Raw genomic sequence first — 22,577 nt, 5'->3', positions numbered from 1 at the left:
CATCGTCCTTTGATGTTGTCACACATTCTGGAATTAGGCTAGTTTGGGTAGACACTTGATGGGTGCTGCTACAATACACTCACAGTTGACAATCTCTACTCAGTTGGATATTTGTAACATACATTTTTTTTTTCAAAATAATGCTTCTTTTCAAGAATACGGCTGGTATTAATCTGTATTTGTTTTTAACTTTAAAAAAAAATGTATTGTCATGAAATACTTCATCATTGTATCTCCCATGCCAGGTGAATATGAGTTGGATGCAACTCGCATTGCTCAACACACAAAATATACCAGACTGCTGCACAGCAACACTGCCACTTTTCTGGACATTTAAATTTAGTTTTCCATACGTCATTTCGAATATTCATACATATCCTTTTATTTATTTCAGTGATGTCATCGTCCTCTGATGTTATGTCTTCGTCCTTTGATGTGATGTCATCATCATTTGATGTGATGACATCGTCCTTTGATGTTTTCACACATTCTGGAACATTAGGCTAGTTTGGGTAGACATTTGAAGCGTGCTGCTAAAATACACTCACAGTTGACAATCTTTACTCAGTTGGATATTTGTAACATATATATATTTTTCTTCAAAATAATGCTTCTTTTCAAGAATATGGCTGGTATTGATCTGTATATCTTTATAACTTTAAAAAAAATGATTGTCATAACATGCTTGATCATTGTATCTCCCATGCCAGGTAAATATGAGTTGGATGCAACTCGCATTGCTCAACACACAGCTTCACAATGGTCACCAGACACTGCTGCGCAGCAACACTGCCACTTTTCTGGACATTTAAATTTAGTTTTCCATACGTCATTTTGAATATTCATACATGTCCTTTTCTGTATTACAGTGATGTCATCGTCCTCTTATGTGATATCTTCGTCCTTTGATGTAATGTGATCGTCCTTTGATGTTGTCGCACATTCTGGAATTAGGCTAGATTGGGTAGACACTTGATGGGTGCTGCTACAATACACTCACAGTTGACAATCTCTACTCAGTTGGATATTTGTAACATACATTTTTTTTTTTCAAAATAATGCTTCTTTTCAAGAATATGGCTGGTATTAATCTGTATATATTTTTAACTTTTAAAAAAAATGTATTGTCATGAAATACTTGATCATTGTATCTCCCATGCCAGGTAAATATGAGTTGGATGCAACTCGCATTGCTCAACACACTAAATACACCAGACACTGCTGCACAGCAACACTGCCAATTTTCTGGACATTTAAATTTAGTTTTCCATAAGTCATTTCGAATATTCATACATATCCTTTTATTTATTTCAGTGATGTCATCGTCCTCTGATGTTATGTCTTCGTCCTTTGATGTGATGTCATCGTCCTTTGATGTGATGACATCGTCCTTTGATGTGATGACATCATCCTTTGATGTTTTCACACATTCTGGAACATTAGGCTAGTTTGGGTAGATATTTGAAGCGTGCTGCTAAAATACACTCACAGTTGACAATCTTTACTCAGTTGGATATTTGTAACATATATATATTTTTCTTCAAAATAATGCTTCTTTTCAAGAATATGGCTGGTATTGATCTGTATATCTTTATAACTTTAAAAAAAATGATTGTCATAACATGCTTGATCATTGTATCTCCCATGCCAGGTAAATATGAGTTGGATGCAACTCGCATTGCTAAACACACAGCTTCACAATGGTCACCAGACACTGCTGCGCAGCAACACTGCCACTTTTCTGGACATTTAAATTTAGTTTTCCATACGTCATTTTGAATATTCATACATGTCTTTTCATGTATTACAGTGATGTCATCGTCCTTTGATGAGATGTCATCGTTCTTTGATGTGATGACATCGTCCTTTGATGTGATGACATCGTCCTTTGATGTTTTCACACATTCTGGAACATTAGGCTAGTTTGGGTAGACACTTGATGGGTGCTGCTACAATACACTCACAGTTGACAATCTCTACTCAGTTGGATATTTGTAACATACATTTTTTTTACAAAATAATGCTTCTTTTCAAGAATATGGCTGTTATTAATCTGTATATGTTTTTAACTTTTAAAAAAAATGTATTGTCATGAAATACTTGATCATTGTATCTCCCATGCCAGGTAAATATGAGTTGGATGCAACTCGCATTGCTCAACACACAAAATACACCAGACACTGCTGCACAGCAACACTGCCAATTTTCTGGACATTTAAATTTAGTTTTCCATAAGTCATTTCGAATATTCATACATATCCTTTTATTTATTTCAGTGATGTCATCGTCCTCTGATGTTATGTCTTCGTCCTTTGATGTGATGTCATCGTCCTTTGATGTGATGACATCGTCCTTTGATGTGATGACATCGTCCTTTGATGTTTTCACACATTCTGGAACATTAGGCTAGTTTGGGTAGACATTTGAAGCGTGCTGCTAAAATACACTCACAGTTGACAATCTCTACTCAGTTGGATATTTGTAACATACATATTTTTTCTTCAAAATAATGCTTCTTTTCAAGAATATGGCTGGTATTAATCTGTATTTGTTTTTAAAGTTAAAAACAAATTATTGTCATGAAATACTTGATCATTGTATCTCCCATGCCAGGTAAATATGAGTTGGATGCAACTCGCATTGCTCAACACACAGCTTCACAACGGTCACCAGACACTGCTGCACAGCAACACTGCCACTTTTCTGGACATTTAAATTTAGTTTTCCATACATCATTTTGAATATTCATACATGTCTTTTCCTGTATTACAGTGATGTCATCGTCCTTTGATGAGATGTCATCGTCCTTTGATGTGATGACATCGTCCTTTGATGTTTTCACACATTCTGGAACATTAGGCTAGTTTGGGTAGACATTTGAAGCGTGCTGCTAAAATACACTCACAGTTGACAATCTCTACTCAGTTGGATATTAGTAACATACATATTTTGTTGGTCAAAATAATGCTTCTTTTCAAGAATATGGCTGGTATTAATCTGTATTTGTTTTTAACTTTAAAAATTAATTATTGTCATGACATACTTGATCATTGTATCTCCAATGCCAGGTAAATATGAGTTGGATGCGACTCGCATTGCTCAAGAAAAAGCTTCACAACGTACATCAGACACTGCTGCACAGTAACACTGCCACTTTTCTGGACATTTAAATTTAGTTTTCCATACATCATTTTGAATATTCATACATATCCTTTTAAGTATTACAGTGGTGTCATCGTCCTTTGATGTGATGTCATCGTCCTTTGATGTGATGTGATCGTCCTTTGATGTTGTCACACATTCTGGAACATTAGGCTAGTTTGGATAGACACATTGAAGCGTGCTGCCACAATACACTCACAGTTGACAATCTCTACTCAGTTGGATATTAGTAACATACATATATTTTTCTTCAAAATAATGCTTCTTTTCAAGAATATGGATGGAATTAATCTGTATTTGTTTTTAACTTTAAAAAAAATTATTGTCATAAAATACTTGATCATTGTATCTCCAATGCCAGGTAAATATGATTTTGATACGACTCGCATTGGTCAACACACAGCTTCACAACGTACATCAGACACTGCTGCGCAGCAACACTGCCACTTTTCTGGACATTTAAATTTAGTTTTCCATACGTCATTTTGAATATTCATACATGTCCTTTTCTGTATTACAGTGATGTCATCGTCCTCTTATGTGATATCTTCGTCCTTTGATGTAATGTGATCGTCCTTTGATGTTGTTGCACATTCTGGAATTAGGCTAGATTGGGTAGACACTTGATGGGTGCTGCTACAATACACTCACAGCTGACAATCTCTACTCAGTTGGATATTTGTAACATACATTTTTTTTTTTCAAAATAATGCTTCTTTTCAAGAATATGGCTGGTATTAATCTGTATATGTTTTTAACTTTTAAAAAAAATGTATTGTCATGAAATACTTGATCATTGTATCTCCCATGCCAGGTAAATATGAGTTGGATGCAACTCGCATTGCTCAACACACAAAATACACCAGACACTGCTGCACAGCAACACTGCCAATTTTCTGGACATTTAAATTTAGTTTTCCATAAGTCATTTCGAATATTCATACATATCCTTTTATTTATTTCAGTGATGTCATCGTCCTCTGATGTTATGTCTTCGTCCTTTGATGTGATGTCATCGTCCTTTGATGTGATGACATCGTCCTTTGATGTGATGACATCGTCCTTTGATGTTTTCACACATTCTGGAACATTAGGCTAGTTTGGGTAGACATTTGAAGCGTGCTGCTAAAATACACTCACAGTTGACAATCTCTACTCAGTTGGATATTTGTAACATACATATTTTTTCTTCAAAATAATGCTTCTTTTCAAGAATATGGCTGGTATTAATCTGTATTTGTTTTTAAAGTTAAAAACAAATTATTGTCATGAAATACTTGATCATTGTATCTCCCATGCCAGGTAAATATGAGTTGGATGCAACTCGCATTGCTCAACACACAGCTTCACAACGGTCACCAGACACTGCTGCACAGCAACACTGCCACTTTTCTGGACATTTAAATTTAGTTTTCCATACTTCATTTTGAATATTCATACATGTCTTTTCATGTATTACAGTGATGTCATCGTCCTTTGATGAGATGTCATCGTCCTTTGATGTGATGACATCGTCCTTTGATGTTTTCACACATTCTGGAACATTAGGCTAGTTTGGGTAGACATTTGAAGCGTGCTGCTAAAATACACTCACAGTTGACAATCTCTACTCAGTTGGATATTAGTAACATACATATTTTGTTGGTCAAAATAATGCTTCTTTTCAAGAATATGGCTGGTATTAATCTGTATTTGTTTTTAACTTTAAAAATTAATTATTGTCATGACATACTTGATCATTGTATCTCCAATGCCAGGTAAATATGAGTTGGATGCGACTCGCATTGCTCAAAAAACAGCTTCACAACGTACATCAGACACTGCTGCACAGTAACACTGCCACTTTTCTGGACATTTAAATTTAGTTTTCCATACATCATTTTGAATATTCATACATATCCTTTTAAGTATTACAGTGGTGTCATCGTCCTTTGATGTGATGTCATCGTCCTTTGATGTGATGTGATCGTCCTTTGATGTTGTCACACATTCTGGAACATTAGGCTAGTTTGGATAGACACATTGAAGCGTGCTGCCACAATACACTCACAGTTGACAATCTCTACTCAGTTGGATATTAGTAACATACATATATTTTTCGTAAAAATAATGCTTCTTTTCAAGAATATGGATGGAATTAATCTGTATTTGTTTTTAACTTTAAAAAAAATTATTGTCATAAAATACTTGATCATTGTATCTCCAATGCCAGGTAAATATGATTTTGATATGACTCGCATTGGTCAACACACAGCTTCACAACGTACATCAGACACTGCTGCGCAGCAACACTGCCACTTTTCTGGACATTTAAATTTAGTTTTCCATACGTCATTTTGAATATTCATACATGTCCTTTTCTGTATTACAGTGATGTCATCGTCCTCTTATGTGATATCTTCGTCCTTTGATGTAATGTGATCGTCCTTTGATGTTGTTGCACATTCTGGAATTAGGCTAGATTGGGTAGACACTTGATGGGTGCTGCTACAATACACTCACAGTTGACAATCTCTACTCAGTTAGATATTTGTAACATACATTTTTTTTTTTCAAAATAATGCTTCTTTTCAAGAATATGGCTGGTATTAATCTGTATATGTTTTTAACTTTTAAAAAAATGTATTGTCATGAAATACTTGATCATTGTATCTCCCATGCCAGGTAAATATGAGTTGGATGCAACTCGCATTGCTCAACACACAAAATACACCAGACACTGCTGCACAGCAACACTGCCAATTTTCTGGACATTTAAATTTAGTTTTCCATAAGTCATTTCGAATATTCATACATATCCTTTTATTTATTTCAGTGATGTCATCGTCCTCTGATGTTATGTCTTCGTCCTTTGATGTGATGTCATCGTCCTTTGATGTGATGACATCGTCCTTTGATGTGATGACATCGTCCTTTGATGTTTTCACACATTCTGGAACATTAGGCTAGTTTGGGTAGACATTTGAAGCGTGCTGCTAAAATACACTCACAGTTGACAATCTCTACTCAGTTGGATATTTGTAACATACATATTTTTTCTTCAAAATAATGCTTCTTTTCAAGAATATGGCTGGTATTAATCTGTATTTGTTTTTAAAGTTAAAAACAAATTATTGTCATGAAATACTTGATCATTGTATCTCCCATGCCAGGTAAATATGAGTTGGATGCAACTCGCATTGCTCAACACACAGCTTCACAACGGTCACCAGACACTGCTGCACAGCAACACTGCCACTTTTCTGGACATTTAAATTTAGTTTTCCATACATCATTTTGAATATTCATAAATGTCTTTTCATGTATTACAGTGATGTCATCGTCCTTTGATGAGATGTCATCGTCCTTTGATGTGATGACATCGTCCTTTGATGTTTTCACACATTCTGGAACATTAGGCTAGTTTGGGTAGACATTTGAAGCGTGCTGCTAAAATACACTCACAGTTGACAATCTCTACTCAGTTGGATATTAGTAACATACATATTTTGTTGGTCAAAATAATGCTTCTTTTCAAGAATATGGCTGGTATTAATCTGTATTTGTTTTTAACTTTAAAAATTAATTATTGTCATGACATACTTGATCATTGTATCTCCAATGCCAGGTAAATATGAGTTGGATGCGACTCGCATTGCTCAAAAAACAGCTTCACAACGTACATCAGACACTGCTGCACAGTAACACTGCCACTTTTCTGGACATTTAAATTTAGTTTTCATACATCATTTTGAATATTCATACATATCCTTTTAAGTATTACAGTGGTGTCATCGTCCTTTGATGTGATGTCATCGTCCTTTGATGTGATGTGATCGTCCTTTGATGTTGTCACACATTCTGGAACATTAGGCTAGTTTGGATAGACACATTGAAGCGTGCTGCCACAATACACTCACAGTTGACAATCTCTACTCAGTTGGATATTAGTAACATACATATATTTTTCGTAAAAATAATGCTTCTTTTCAAGAATATGGATGGAATTAATCTGTATTTGTTTTAACTTTAAAAAAAATTATTGTCATAAAATACTTGATCATTGTATCTCCAATGCCAGGTAAATATGATTTTGATATGACTCGCATTGGTCAACACACAGCTTCACAACGTACATCAGACACTGCTGCGCAGCAACACTGCCACTTTTCTGGACATTTAAATTTAGTTTTCCATACGTCATTTTGAATATTCATACATGTCCTTTTCTGTATTACAGTGATGTCATCGTCCTCTTATGTGATATCTTCGTCCTTTGATGTAATGTGATCGTCCTTTGATGTTGTTGCACATTCTGGAATTAGGCTAGATTGGGTAGACACTTGATGGGTGCTGCTACAATACACTCACAGTTGACAATCTCTACTCAGTTAGATATTTGTAACATACATTTTTTTTTTTCAAAATAATGCTTCTTTTCAAGAATATGGCTGGTATTAATCTGTATATGTTTTTAACTTTTAAAAAAAATGTATTGTCATGAAATACTTGATCATTGTATCTCCCATGCCAGGTAAATATGAGTTGGATGCAACTCGCATTGCTCAACACACAAAATACACCAGACACTGCTGCACAGCAACACTGCCAATTTTCTGGACATTTAAATTTAGTTTTCCATAAGTCATTTCGAATATTCATACATATCCTTTTATTTATTTCAGTGATGTCATCGTCCTCTGATGTTATGTCTTCGTCCTTTGATGTGATGTCATCGTCCTTTGATGTGATGACATCGTCCTTTGATGTGATGACATCGTCCTTTGATGTTTTCACACATTCTGGAACATTAGGCTAGTTTGGGTAGACATTTGAAGCGTGCTGCTAAAATACACTCACAGTTGACAATCTCTACTCAGTTGGATATTTGTAACATACATATTTTTTCTTCAAAATAATGCTTCTTTTCAAGAATATGGCTGGTATTAATCTGTATTTGTTTTTAAAGTTAAAAACAAATTATTGTCATGAAATACTTGATCATTGTATCTCCCATGCCAGGTAAATATGAGTTGGATGCAACTCGCATTGCTCAACACACAGCTTCACAACGGTCACCAGACACTGCTGCACAGCAACACTGCCACTTTTCTGGACATTTAAATTTAGTTTTCCATACATCATTTTGAATATTCATAAATGTCTTTTCATGTATTACAGTGATGTCATCGTCCTTTGATGAGATGTCATCGTCCTTTGATGTGATGACATCGTCCTTTGATGTTTTCACACATTCTGGAACATTAGGCTAGTTTGGGTAGACATTTGAAGCGTGCTGCTAAAATACACTCACAGTTGACAATCTCTACTCAGTTGGATATTAGTAACATACATATTTTGTTGGTCAAAATAATGCTTCTTTTCAAGAATATGGCTGGTATTAATCTGTATTTGTTTTTAACTTTAAAAATTAATTATTGTCATGACATACTTGATCATTGTATCTCCAATGCCAGGTAAATATGAGTTGGATGCGACTCGCATTGCTCAAAAAACAGCTTCACAACGTACATCAGACACTGCTGCACAGTAACACTGCCACTTTTCTGGACATTTAAATTTAGTTTTCCATACATCATTTTGAATATTCATACATATCCTTTTAAGTATTACAGTGGTGTCATCGTCCTTTGATGTGATGTCATCGTCCTTTGATGTGATGTGATCGTCCTTTGATGTTGTCACACATTCTGGAACATTAGGCTAGTTTGGATAGACACATTGAAGCGTGCTGCCACAATACACTCACAGTTGACAATCTCTACTCAGTTGGATATTAGTAACATACATATATTTTTCGTAAAAATAATGCTTCTTTTCAAGAATATGGATGGAATTAATCTGTATTTGTTTTTAACTTTAAAAAAAATTATTGTCATAAAATACTTGATCATTGTATCTCCAATGCCAGGTAAATATGATTTTGATATGACTCGCATTGGTCAACACACAGCTTCACAACGTACATCAGACACTGCTGCGCAGCAACACTGCCATTTTTCTGGACATTTAAATTTAGTTTTCCATACGTCATTTCGAATATTCATACATATCCTTTTATGTATTACAGTGATGTCATCGTCCTTTGATGTGATGTCATCGTCCTTTTATGTGATGTCATTGTACTTTGATGTGATGTTATCGGCCATTGATGTTGTCACACATTCTGGAACATTAGGCTAGTTAGGGTAAACACTTGAGGCGTGCTGCTACAATATACTCACAATTGACTTCTCTACTCAGTTGGATATTTGTAACATACATTTTTTTTCTTCAAAATAATGCTTCTTTTCAAGAATATTGATAGTATTAATCTGGATGAGTGAAATGGAGGAGCGACATGGAGGAGTGACATAGAGGAATGACAAAGAGGGGCGACGTGGAGAACCAAGGAGGAGTGACATGGAGGAGCGACATGGAGGAGTGACATGGAGGAGTGACATGGAGGAGTGAGAAGGAGGAGTGGTAGGGAGGATTGACATAGGGGAGTTATATGGTGGAGCTAAATTGAGGAGAGTCACCGAGGAGTGATAGGGAGGAGTGACATGGAGGCTCGACAGGGAGGAGTGACATTGAGGAGTAACCTGAAGGGTAGATATAGAGGAGTGACATTGAAGAGCAAGGAAGAGTGACATGGAGGACCCACATGGAGGACTGATTTGTAGGATCCACAGGTAGGAGCTACATGGAGGAGCGACATGGAGGAGACACATTGAGTACTGAATTGTTGGATCGACAGGTAGGAGCTACATGGAGGAGCGACATGTAGGAGAAAGGAAGAGTGACATGGAGGAGTAACATGGAGGAGCTACATGGAGGATCGACATATGGGAGTAACATGGTGGAGTGAATTGGAAAATTGACATGGAGGAGAGAATTGAAGGACCGACATGGAGGAGTAACATAGAGGAGTGACATGGAGGAGTGACATGGAGGATCGACATGGAGGAGTGACATGGAGGAGCAACATGGTGGAGTTACACAGAGGTGTGATATGGAGGCTTGACATGGAGCAGTGACACTAAATAGTGACATGGACGAGCGACATGGAAGATCGACATGGGGGAATGACATAGAGGAGTGATATACAGGAGTGATATTGAAAAGTGACATGGAGGAGCGACATGGAGGAGTGACATGGAGGAGTGACATGGAAGACATATAGAAGTGACATGGAGGAGTGATATGGCGTCATGACATGGAGGAGTGACAAGGAGGAGTGAGTTGGTGTAGCGACATGGAGGAGTGATATGGAGTAGCGACATGGAGGTGTGACATAGAGGAATGACTTGGAGGACTATCACGTAGAATTGATATGGTTGAGTGACATGGAGGAGTGAGTTGATGGAGCAACATGTAGTAGCGACATGGAAGAGTGACATGGAGGATGACATGGAGGAGTGACATGGAGGAATGACATGAATGAGTGACGTGGAGGAATGACATGGAGGAGCGACGTGGAGCAGCAACATGGAGGAGTTACACAGAGGAGTGACATGGACGCTCGACATGGACGAGTGACATTGAGGAGTGAATTGAAGGATTCGACATGGAGGAGTGACATAGAGAAGCGACATGGAGGAGTGACGTGGAGGAGTGAATTGGAAAATTGACATGGAGGAGTGAATTGAACGATCAACATGGAGGAGTTACATTGAGGAGTGTCATGGAGGGGTAACATATAGGAGTGACATGGAGGAGCAAAAGGAAGAGTGACATGGAGGAGCGACATGGAGGACTGATTTGTAAGATCGACAGGTATGAGTGACATGGAGGAGCGACATGGTGGAGAGACATGTTTCCATTAGAGCAGTTACCCACCCATAGCTTAACCCCAAACCTAACTGAGACTGTGTCTGCCCCACCTAAATTAATTAAATCAAAAGTAAACAGAAGAGGAGTTAAACATAACAATCTAATAAAATCTAACACTTGCACTGCAATAAAGCAACAAAACAGGAGAATTAAATGTGGACTCTTAAATATCAGATCTCTGTCATCTAAAGCTCTACTAGTAAATGATTTAATATCAGATAATCACATTGATTTATTTTGTCTTACTGAAACCTGGCTGTGTCAGGAAGAATATGTCAGCCTAAACGAATCCACTCCCCCGAGTCATATTGATACTCACATTCCTCGAGACACCGGCCGAGGAGGTGGAGTTGCAGCCATCTTCGACTCAAGCCTAACCCTAAAACTAAACTAAATTTTAACTCATTTGAAAGCCTTGTTCTTAGTCTTTCACACCCAACCTGGAAAGCACTACAGCCAATTTTATTTGTTATATTGTACCGCGCTCCAGGCCCATATTCTGAATTTCTATCTGAATTCTCAGAGTTTCTATCAAGCTTAGTCCTGAAAACAGATAAAGTCATTATAGTAGGTGATTTTAATATTCATGTGGACGTTGATAATGATAGCCTCAGTACTGCGTTCATCTCTTTATTAGATTCAATTGGTTTCTCGCAGAACGTGCATAAACCCACTCACCGTTTAACCACACCCTCGACCTTGTTATGTCATATGGCGTTGAAATGAACATTTAATTGTTTTTCCACAGAACTCTCTTTTATCAGACCATTATTTAATCACTTTTGAATTCTTATTACTAGACTATACACCATCAGACAAAAGTGTGCACACTAGATGTCTATCCGATAGTGTTGTAGCTAAATTTAAGGAAGCGATTCCATCAGCATTAAATTCAATACCATGTCTCAATATAACAGAGGACTCGTATGTTAATTTTAGCCCTACCCAAATTGATCATCTTGTAGATAGTGCTACAGACTCACTGTGAGTCACACTTGATTCTGTTGCCCCTCTAAAAAAGAAGTTAATAAAACAAAGGAAGTCAGCTCCATGGTATAACCCTCAAACACGCAAATTAAAGCAAGCATCGAGGAAACTGGAAAGGATATGGCGTTCCACCAAACAGGAAGAATCTCATTTAGTCTGGCAAGATAGTCTTAAAACATATAGGAAGGCTCTCTGTGATGCCAGAGCAGCCCATTACTCATCATTAATAGAGAAAAATAAGAACAACCCTAGGTTTCTATTCAGCACTGTAGCCAGGCTGACAGAAAGTCACAGCTCTATTGAGCCATGTATTCCTACAACCCTCAGTAGTAGTGACTTCATGAGTTTCTTTAATGATAAAATCATAACTATTAGAGACAAAATTAATCACCTCCTACCGTCAACTGGTACCAATTTATCCTCAAACTTAGGAAACCTTAGAAACAGCTGTACAACCTGATATATATTTAGACTGCTTTCTCCTATTGATCTCCACAAACTAACTTCACTGATCTCCTCATCTAAATCATCTACCTGTCTCCTAGACCCTATTCCAACTAGACTGCTTAAAGAAGTTTTTACCTCTAGTTAGCACCTCTTTACTGGATATGATCAATGTGTCTTTACTAACAGGCCACAGTCCTTTTAAAGTAGCTGTAATTAAACCTCTTCTTAAAAAAACACTCTTGATCCAGAGGTCCTAGCCAACTATAGACCTATATCTAACCTTCCCTTTACCTCCAAAATACTCGAGAAAGTAGTTGCCAGTCAGTTGTGTGACTTTCTACAGAACAATCATTTATTCGAAGATTATCAGTCAGGATTTAGAGTGCACCATAGCACAGAGACAACTCTAGTGAAAATTACAAATGACCTTCTAATGGCATCGGACAAAGGACTTGTCTCTGTACTTGTCTTGCTAGATCTCAGTGCTGCTTTCGACACCATTGACCATGACATCATATTACAAAGACTGGAACATTTAATTTGCATTAAAGGAACTGCATTAAGTTGGTTTAAGTCCTATTTATCAGATCGATCTCAGTTTGTACATGTCAACGATGAGTCCTCCATGCACGCCAAAGTTAGTCACGGAGTTCCACAGGGTTCTGTACTTGGACCAATTCTATTTATCTTATATATGCTTCCCTTAGGCAATGTTATTAGAAAACACTCCATAAACTTTCATTGTTATACAGATGATACCCAATTATATCTATCGATCAAGCCAGATGAAACAAACCAGTTAACTAAACTTCAAGCATGCCTTAAGGACATAAAAACCTGGATGACCTGCAATTTCATGATGTTAAACTCAGACAAAATTGAAGTTATTGTACTAGGCCCTGAGCACCTCCGAAACAAATTATCTAATGATATAGTTACTTTAGATGGCATTGCCCTGGCCTCCAGCACCACCGTAAGGAATCTGGGAGTTGTCTTCGATCAGTATATGTCCTTTAACTCTCACATAAAACAAACCTCACGGACTGCCTTCTTTCATCTACGTAACATTGCGAAGATCAGGCACATCCTGTGTCAAAATGATGCAGAAAAATTAGTCCATGCATTTGTTACCTCTAGACTCGATTACTGCAATTCCTTATTATCAGGCTGCTCCAATAAGTCTCTTAAGACTCTCCAGTTGATCCAGAATTCTGCAGCGCGTTGTACTGACTAGAACTAGAAAAAGAGATCATATTACGCCTGTATTAGCTTCTCTGCACTGACTACCTGTAAAATCCAGAATAGATTTTAAAATCGTCCTCCTCACCTACAAAGCGCTAAATGGTCAGGCCCCATCATATCTTAAAGAGCTCATAGTACCCTACTACCCCACTAGAGCACTGCGCTCACAGAATGCAGGGTTACTTGAGGTTCCTAGAGTCTCCAAAAGTAGAATGGGAGCAAGAGCCTTCAGCTATCAAGCTCCTCTTCTCTGGAACCAGCTCCCAGTTTCAGTCCGGGAGGCAGACACCGTCTCTACATTTAAGAGTAGGCTGGAGGAGCAACATGGAGGACTGACATGGAGGAGCAACATGGAGGAGAGACATGGAAGATCGACATGGAGGACTGACATGGAGGAGTGACATGGTAGAGATGGAGGAGTGACATGGAGGAGAGACATGGAAGATCGACATGGAGGATCGACATGGAGGAGTGACATGGGGGAGTGACATGGAAGACATAGAGGGGTGACTGGTAGGTTCTACATGGAGGATCGACGTGGAGGATCGACATGGAGGATTGACATGGAGCAGTGACATTCCGGAGTAAAATTCTGGAGTGATATTCTGGAGTGACATGGAGGATCAACATGGAGCAGTGACATGGAGTAGCAACATGGAGTATCGACATGGATGATCAACATGGAGGAGTGACTTGGATGAGCGACATTCTGGAGTGACATGGAGGAGTGAAATGGAGGAGCGACATGGAGGAGCAACATGGAAGAGCGACATGGAGGAGCTACATGGAGGAGCGACATCGCGGAGCGACATGGAGGACTGATAACGAGGAGGTACATTCTGGAGGGACATGGTGGAGCGACATTCTGGAGTAACATGTTGGATCTACATGGATGACATGGAGGATCGACATGGAGGAGCGACATTGAGGATCAACATGGAGGAGCGACATTGAGTAGCGACATGGAGGACTGACATGGAGGATCAACAAGGATTAGTGACATGGAGCAGTGACATGGAGGAGAGACATGGACGATCGATATGGAGGAGTCACATGGAAGATCGACATGGAGGAGTGACATGTAGTATTGACATGGAGGAGTTACATAGAGGAGTGATATAGAAGGAAGGGAGGAGTGACATGGAGGAGCGACATGGAGGAGCGAAATAGAGGATCGACATGGAGGAGTGACATTCTGGAGGGATATTCTGGAGTGACATGGAGGAGCGACATGGAGGAGGGACATGGAGGCGTAACATTCTGGAGTTAAATTCTGGAGTGACATTCTGGAGTGACATGGAGGAGTGAAATAGAAGAATGACATGGGTGATCGACATGGAGGAGTGACAAGGAGGAGCGACATATTAGATTTAAATAGAGGAGCTACATGAGGAGCAACATCACAGAGCAACTTGGAGGACTGACATGGAGGAATGACAATCTGGAGGGACATGGAGGAGCGACATTCTGGAGTGACATGGAGGAGCGACATGGAATATCGACATGGAGGAGTAACATGTAGGATCTACATGGAGGAGTTACATGGAGGAGTGACGTGGACGACAGGGAGGAGTGACTTTGTGGAGCAACATGAAGGATCGAAATGGAGTATCGACATGGAGCAGTTACATGGAGGAGTGACATGGAAGTGTGACATTGAGGAGTGACATGGAGGATCGACATGGAGGAGTGACATGAGGAGCGACATGGCGGAGTGACATGGTGGAGTGACATGTGGGATTGACATGGAGGAGTTACATGGAGGAGGGACCTGGAGGAGTGACATTCTGGAGGGACATTCTGGAGTGACATTCTGGAGTGACATGGAGGAGCGACACGGTGGAGTGACATGGAAGATATGGAGGAGTGACATGGTGGATCAACATTGAGTAGTGACATGGAGGAGTGACAAGGAGGAGCAACATGGGGGAGTAACATGAAAGGATCTAAATGGAGGAGCATAATGGAGGAGTGAGATGGGGGAGTGACATAGAAGACATAGAGGAGTAACATGGAGGTGCAACAAGCAGTATTGACATGGAGGAGCGAAATGGAAGAGCGACATGGAGGACTGACAACGAAGAGGTACCATTCTGGAGGGACATGGTAGAGCGACATTCTGGAGTGACATGGAGGAGCGACATGGAAGATCGACATGGAGGAGTAACATGTAGGATCTAAATGGAGGAGTGACATGGAGGATTGACATGGAGGAGCGATATGGAGAAATGACAAGGAGGAGCAACATGGAGGAGCTACATGGAGGACTGACATGGAGGATTGACATGGAGGAGAGACATGGAAGATCGACATGGAGGACTGACATGGAGGAGTGACATGGTAGAGATGGAGGAGTGACATGGAGGAGAGACATGGAAGATCGACATGGAGGATCGACATGGAGGAGTGACATTCTGGAGTTAAAACTGGATTGACATTCAGGAGTGACATGGAGGAGCGACATGGGGGAGTGATATAGATGAGCAAGGAGTGAGCGACATGGAGGAGTCACATGGAAGACAGGGAGGAGTGACATGTAGGAGCGAAATGGAGGTGTTAAATTGAGGATCAACATGGAGGAGTGATTTGGAGGAGTGACATGGAGGAGTGACATTCTGGAGTGACATTCTGGAGGGACATTCTGGAGGGGACATTCGGGAGTGACATGGAGGTATCGACATGGAGGAGTGACAAGGAGGAGTGATATGGAGGATCGACATAGAGGATTGACATGAAGGAGGGACAAGGAGGAGTCACATTCCGGAGTTAAATTCTGGAGTGACATTCTGGAGTTGACATGGAGGAGGCAACATGGAGGAGTGATATGGATGAGGCAGGGATGAGCAACATGGAGGATCGACATGGAATAGTCACATGGAGGACCGACACGGAGCAGGTACATGGGGGAGTGACATGAAAGACATGGAGGATTGGCATGGTGGAACAACATGGAAGATCAAAATGTAGGATCGACATGGAGCAGTGACATGGAGGAGTGACAAGGAGGAGCGACATGGATAATTAACAAGGAGGAGCGACATGGAGGAGTGACATGAAGGAGTTACATGGTGAGTGATATAGATGAGCAAGGAGGATCGACATGGAGCAGTGACATGGAGGAGTGACATGGTGGATCGACATTGAGCAATGACATGGGAGGAGTGACAAAAGAAGAGCGACATGGAGGAAATGACATGGGGGAGTGACATGGAAAAACATAGAGGAGTGACATGGAGGAGCAACATGGAGTATCGACATGGTAGATCAACATGGAGGAGTGGACATGTGAGGAGCGACATGTTTGGAGCGACATTCTGGAGTGACATGGAGGAGCGATATTCTGGAGTGACATGGCGGAGCGACATGGAAGATTGACATGGAGGAGTAACATGTACGATCTACATGGAGGAATGACATGAAGATCGACATGGAGGAGCGACATTGAGGATCGACATGGAGGAGTGACATTATGAAGTTAAATTCTGGAGTGACTTCTGGAGTGACATAAAGGAGCAACATTGTAGAGTGACATTGAGAAGTGATATGGATGAGCAATTAGGAGCGACATGGAGGAGCGACATAGAGCAGTGACATGGAGTATCGACATGGAGGAGTGACATGGAGGAGTCACATGGAAGACAGGGAGGAGTGACATGGAGGAGGGACTTGAAAGAGGGACATGGAGGAGTGACATTCTGGAGTGACATTCTGGAGGGACATTCTGGAGGGACATTCGGGAGTGACATGGTGGTATTGACATGGAGGAGTGACAAGGAGGAGTGATATGGAGGATCGACATAGAGGATTGACATGAAGGAGGGACCATGGAGGAGTGACATTCTGGAGTTAAATTCTGGAGTGACATTCAGGTGTGACATGTAGGAGCAACATTCTGGGTGACATGGAGGAGCGACATGGAGGAGTGATATGGAGGAGCAGGGATGAGTAACATGGAGGATAGACATGGAATAGTCACATGGAGGACCGACACGGAGGAGGTACATGGGGGAGTGAGAAAGAGGAGCGACATGGAGGAGTTACATTCTGGAGAGAGATATTGATGAGAGATTTGAAAGATTGACATAGAGGAGTAACATGAAGGATCCACATGGAGGAGCTACATGGAGGAGCAACATCGTGGAGCGACATGGAGGACTGACAATGAGGAGGTACATTCTGGAGGGACATGTTGGTGCGACATTCTGGAGTGACATGGAGGAGCGACATTCTGGAGTGACATGGAGGAGCGACATGGAAGACATGGAGGAATGAAATGGAGGAGCAACATAGAGGATCAACATGGAGGATCGACATGGAGCAGTGACATGGCGGAGGGGACATGGAGGAATGACATTCTGGAGTGACATTCTGGAGGGACATTCTGGAGTGATATTCTGGAGGGAAATTCTGGACTGACATGGAGGAGTGATTTGGAGGATGGACAGAGAGTATTGACATGGAGGAGGGACATGGGAGGAGCGACATTCTGGAGTGACATGAAGGAGCGACATTCTAGAGTGAAATTGAGGAGGTACATGGGGGAGTGACTTGGAAGACATGGAGGAGTGACATGGAGGAGCTACATGGAGGATCGACATGGAGGATAGACATGGAGCAGTGACATGGAGGAGTGACAAGGGAAGAGTGACAAGGAGGAGAAACATGAAGGAGTAAAACGGAGGAGCGACATGGAGGATTTACATGGAGGAGCGACATGGAAAAGTGATATGGAAATGTGACATGTAGGAGCAACATGAGGATCGACATTTAGGAGTGACATGGAGAACGACATGGAGGAGTGACCATGTAGGATCGACATGGGAGGAGTGACATGGAGGAGTGACATGCAAGACAGGGAGGAGTGACATGGAGGAGCGACATGGAGGTGTTAAATAGCGGATCGACATGGAGGAACGACATGGAGGAGGTACATGGTGGAGTGATATTCTGGAGTTACATTCTGGAGGGAAATTCTGGAGTGACATGGAGAAGCTGAGGTGTCTGCTGTTAGATGCAGCATATTATATAGATGGTTTGTATTAGGAGAGTATATTGGAATGTTAGTTGTTGTTTGGGCCTTCCTGATTTAGAGCTGGGTCAGAGTTGAAGAGACATCTGGTCATGGTAAAGATATACCAAATGGCTAAGTCAGCAGGGTCCTGGGAGGCCTGGGTCAGAGTTGAAGAGACATATGGTGGCAAAAGAGAGGTGTATTCTATTTTTATTTGTCCCTCTCCTAAAACCATATGAGGAAACTAAGGGTTTGACCAGAACAAGCTCGGTATTTAAGGAGCTGTCTGTATACGTTCGGGAGAGTTCTCTCATTATTCGGCTGGAGCTCTCCAAGTAACTTGTTACTTGTTACAATACTGAACTTATTTGTAATAAATGTGTTATACAACTAAGACAGTGTCGGCGGAATTTCTCTTCAAACATCTTCAACTGCATCGCCACAGAAGATACATCAAAGCGTCATTCTGGAATGACATGGAGGAGCGACAGGGAGGAGACATATGGATCATCAATGAGGAGCAACATGGATGATCGACATGGAGTAGTCACATAAAGGAATGACAAGGAGGAGCGACATCAACATGGAATAGTCCACATGGAGGAGCGACACGGAGGAGTGACATGGAAGAAATGCAGAGTGACATTGAGGATCGACATTGAGTAGTGACATGGAGGAGTGAAAATGAGGAGCAACATGGAGGAGTGACATGGAGGAGCGACATGGAGGATTGACATAGAGAAGTAACATGAAGTATCTACATGGAGGAGTGACATGGAGGAGTTACATGGGGGAGTGACATGGAAGACATGGTGGAGGGACATGGAGGCGTAACATTCTGGAGTTAAATTCTGGAGTGACATTCTGGAGTGACATGGAGGAGTGAAATAGTGGGAGCAAAATGGAGTGACATGGAAGTGTGACATGGAGGAGTGACATGGAGGATCAATATGGAGGAGTGACATGAGGAGCGACATGGCGGAGTGACATGGAGGAGTGACATGTAGGATCGACATGGTGGAGTGACAAGGAGGAGCGACATAGTAGAGTTAAATAGAGGAGCTACATGAGGAGCAACATCAAAGAGCGACTTGGAGGAATTACAATCTGGAGGGACATGGAGGAGCGACATTCTGGAGTGACATGAGGAGCGACATGGAATATCGACATGGAGGAGTAACATGTAGAATCTACATGGAGGAGTTACATGGAGGAGTGACGTGGACGACAGGAAGGAGTGACATTGTGGAGCAACATGAAGGATCGAAATGGAGTATTGACATGGAGCAGTGACATGGTGGAGTGACATGGAAGTGTGACATGGAGGAGTGACATGGAGGATCGATATGGAGGAGTGACATGAGGAGCGACATGGCGGAGTGACAAGGAGGAGTGACATGTAGGATTGACATGGAGGAGTTACATGGAGGAGGGACCTGGAAGACATGGTGGAGTGACATTGTGGAGCAATGTGGAGAATCGAAATGGACGATCGACATGGAGCAGTGACATGGAGGAGTGACATAGAAGCAAGGGAGGAGTGACATGGAGGAGCGACATGGAGGAGCGAAATAGAGGATCGACATGAAGGAGTGACATGGAGGAGGGACATGGAGGAGTCACATTCTGTTGGGACATTCTGGAGTGACATGGAGGAGGGAAATGGAGGCGTAACATTCTGGAGTTAAATTCTGGAGTGACATTCTGGAGTGACATGGAGGAGCGACATTATGGAGTGACATGGAGGAGTGAAATAGAGGAGCGAAATGGATGATCGACATGGAGGAGTGACAAGGAGGAGCAACATAGTAGAGTTAAATAGAGGAGCTACATGAGGAGCAACATCACAGAGCGACTTGGAGGACTGACATGGAGGAATTACAATCTGGAGGGACATGGAGGAGCGACATTCTGGAGTGACATTCTGGAATGACATGGAGGAGTGACATTCTGGAATGACATGGAGGAGTTACATGGTGGAGTTATATAGATGAGCAAGGAGGAGCGACATGGAGGATCAACATGTGTCGACATGGAAGACATGGAGGAGTGACATGGAGGATCGACATTGAGCAGTGACATGGAGGAGTGACAAAGAGGAGCGACATGGAGGAATGACATGGGGGAGTGACATGGAAGACATAGAGGAGTGACATGGAGGAACAACATGGAGTATCGACATGGTAGATCAACATGGAGGAGTGACATGGAGGAGCGACATTCTGGTGTGACATGGAGGAGCAACATTCTGGAGTGACATGGAGGAGCGACATGGAAGATCGACATGGAGGAGTAACATGTACATGGAGGAATCACATGGAGGATCGACATGGAGGAGCGACATGGAAGATTGACATGGAGGACGGACATGGAGGAGTGACATGGTAGAGATGGAGGAGTGACATGGAGGAGAGACAAGGAAGATCGACATGGAGGATCGACATGGAGGAGTGACATTCTGCAGTTAATCTGGATTGACATTCTGGAGAGACATGGAGGAGCGACATTTGGCAGTGAACATGGAGGAGTTACATGGTGGAGTGATATAGATGAGCAAGGAGGAGCGACATGGAGGATCAACATGTGTCCGACATGGAAGACATGGAGGAGTGACATGGGGATCGACATTGAAGCAGTGACATGGAGGAGTGACAAAGAGGAGCGACATGGAGGAATGACATGGGGGAGTGACATGGAAGACATAGAGGAGCAGTGACATGGAGGCGCAACATGGATTATCAACATGGTAGATCAACATGGAGGAGTGACATGGAGGAGCGACATGGAGGAGCTACATGGAGGAGCGACATGGAGGAGTGACATGGAGGACTGACAACGAGGAGGTACATTCTGGAGGGACATGGAGGAGTGACCATTCTGGAGTGACACTGGAGGAACGACATTCTGGAGAGGACATGGAGGAGCGACATGGAAGATCGACATGGAGAAAGTAACGCTAGTAAATGGAGGAGTGACATGAAGGATCGACATGGAGGAGCGATATGGAGGATCGACAAGGAGGATCGCATGGAGGAGCAACATGGAGGACTGACATGGGGATCAACAAGGAGGAGTGACATGGAGGATTGACATGGAGCAGAGACATGGAAGATCAACATGGAGGATCGACATGGAGGAGTTACATTCCTGAGTTAAATCTGGGTTGACAATTCTGGAGTGACATGAGGAGCAACATGGAGGATCGACAATGGAGGATCGACATGGAGCACTGACATGGAGGAGTAACAAGGAGGAGCGACATGGTGGGGCAGACATGGAGGAGCGACATGGATGAGTGACCGGAAGTAGAACCATGGTGAAGTGACATGGAGTAGTGACATGCGAGGAGCTACATGGAGGATTGACAGGGAGGATCGACATGGAAGAGATTGACATGGAGGATAGCAAGGAGGAGTGACATGAAGGATTGACATGGAGGAGTTATATGGAGGAGTGACGTGGAAGACATGGAGGAGTGACATGGAGGAGCGACATGGAGGAGCAAAATAGAGGATCGACATGGATGAGTGACATGGAGGAGGTATATGGAGGAGTGACATTCTGGAGTGACATTCTGGAGGGACATTCTGGAGTGACATGGAGCGACCATTCTAGAGTGACTTGGAGGAGGAGCATGGAGGAGCAGCATGGAGGATCGACATGAAGATTGACATGGAGCAGTGACATGGAGGAGTGACAAGTGGAGTGACAAGGAGGAGAAACATGGTGGATCGAAATGGAGGATGACATGGAGCAGTGACATGGAAGTGTGACATGAAGGCGCGACATTGAGGATCGACATGGAGGAGTGAGATGGAGTAACAACATGGAGGAGTGACATGGAGGAGTGACAAGGAAGACAGGGAGGAATGACATTCTGTAGTGACATTCTGGAGGGCCATGGAGGAGTGAT

The 22,577-nt window shown here is 41.8% G+C and overlaps 1 long non-coding RNA gene across 1 annotated transcript; it reads left to right on the top strand.

Annotated features, from left to right (window-relative positions):
- The first annotated feature begins 483 nt into the window (after window positions 1-483).
- Window positions 484-1,623, top strand: LOC119504232. Its single transcript, XR_005210524.1, has 2 exons — window positions 484-710; window positions 1,315-1,623. It is a non-coding gene; the product is annotated as an uncharacterized LOC119504232 (long non-coding RNA).
- Window positions 1,624-22,577: the final 20,954 nt, after the last annotated feature.

This window comes from Sebastes umbrosus, chromosome 16, assembly GCF_015220745.1.
Source record: "Sebastes umbrosus isolate fSebUmb1 chromosome 16, fSebUmb1.pri, whole genome shotgun sequence".
NCBI lineage: Eukaryota > Metazoa > Chordata > Actinopteri > Perciformes > Sebastidae > Sebastes > Sebastes umbrosus.
Note: the sequence above shows the minus strand (reverse complement) of the source record. Positions and strands in the feature narration are given on the sequence as shown.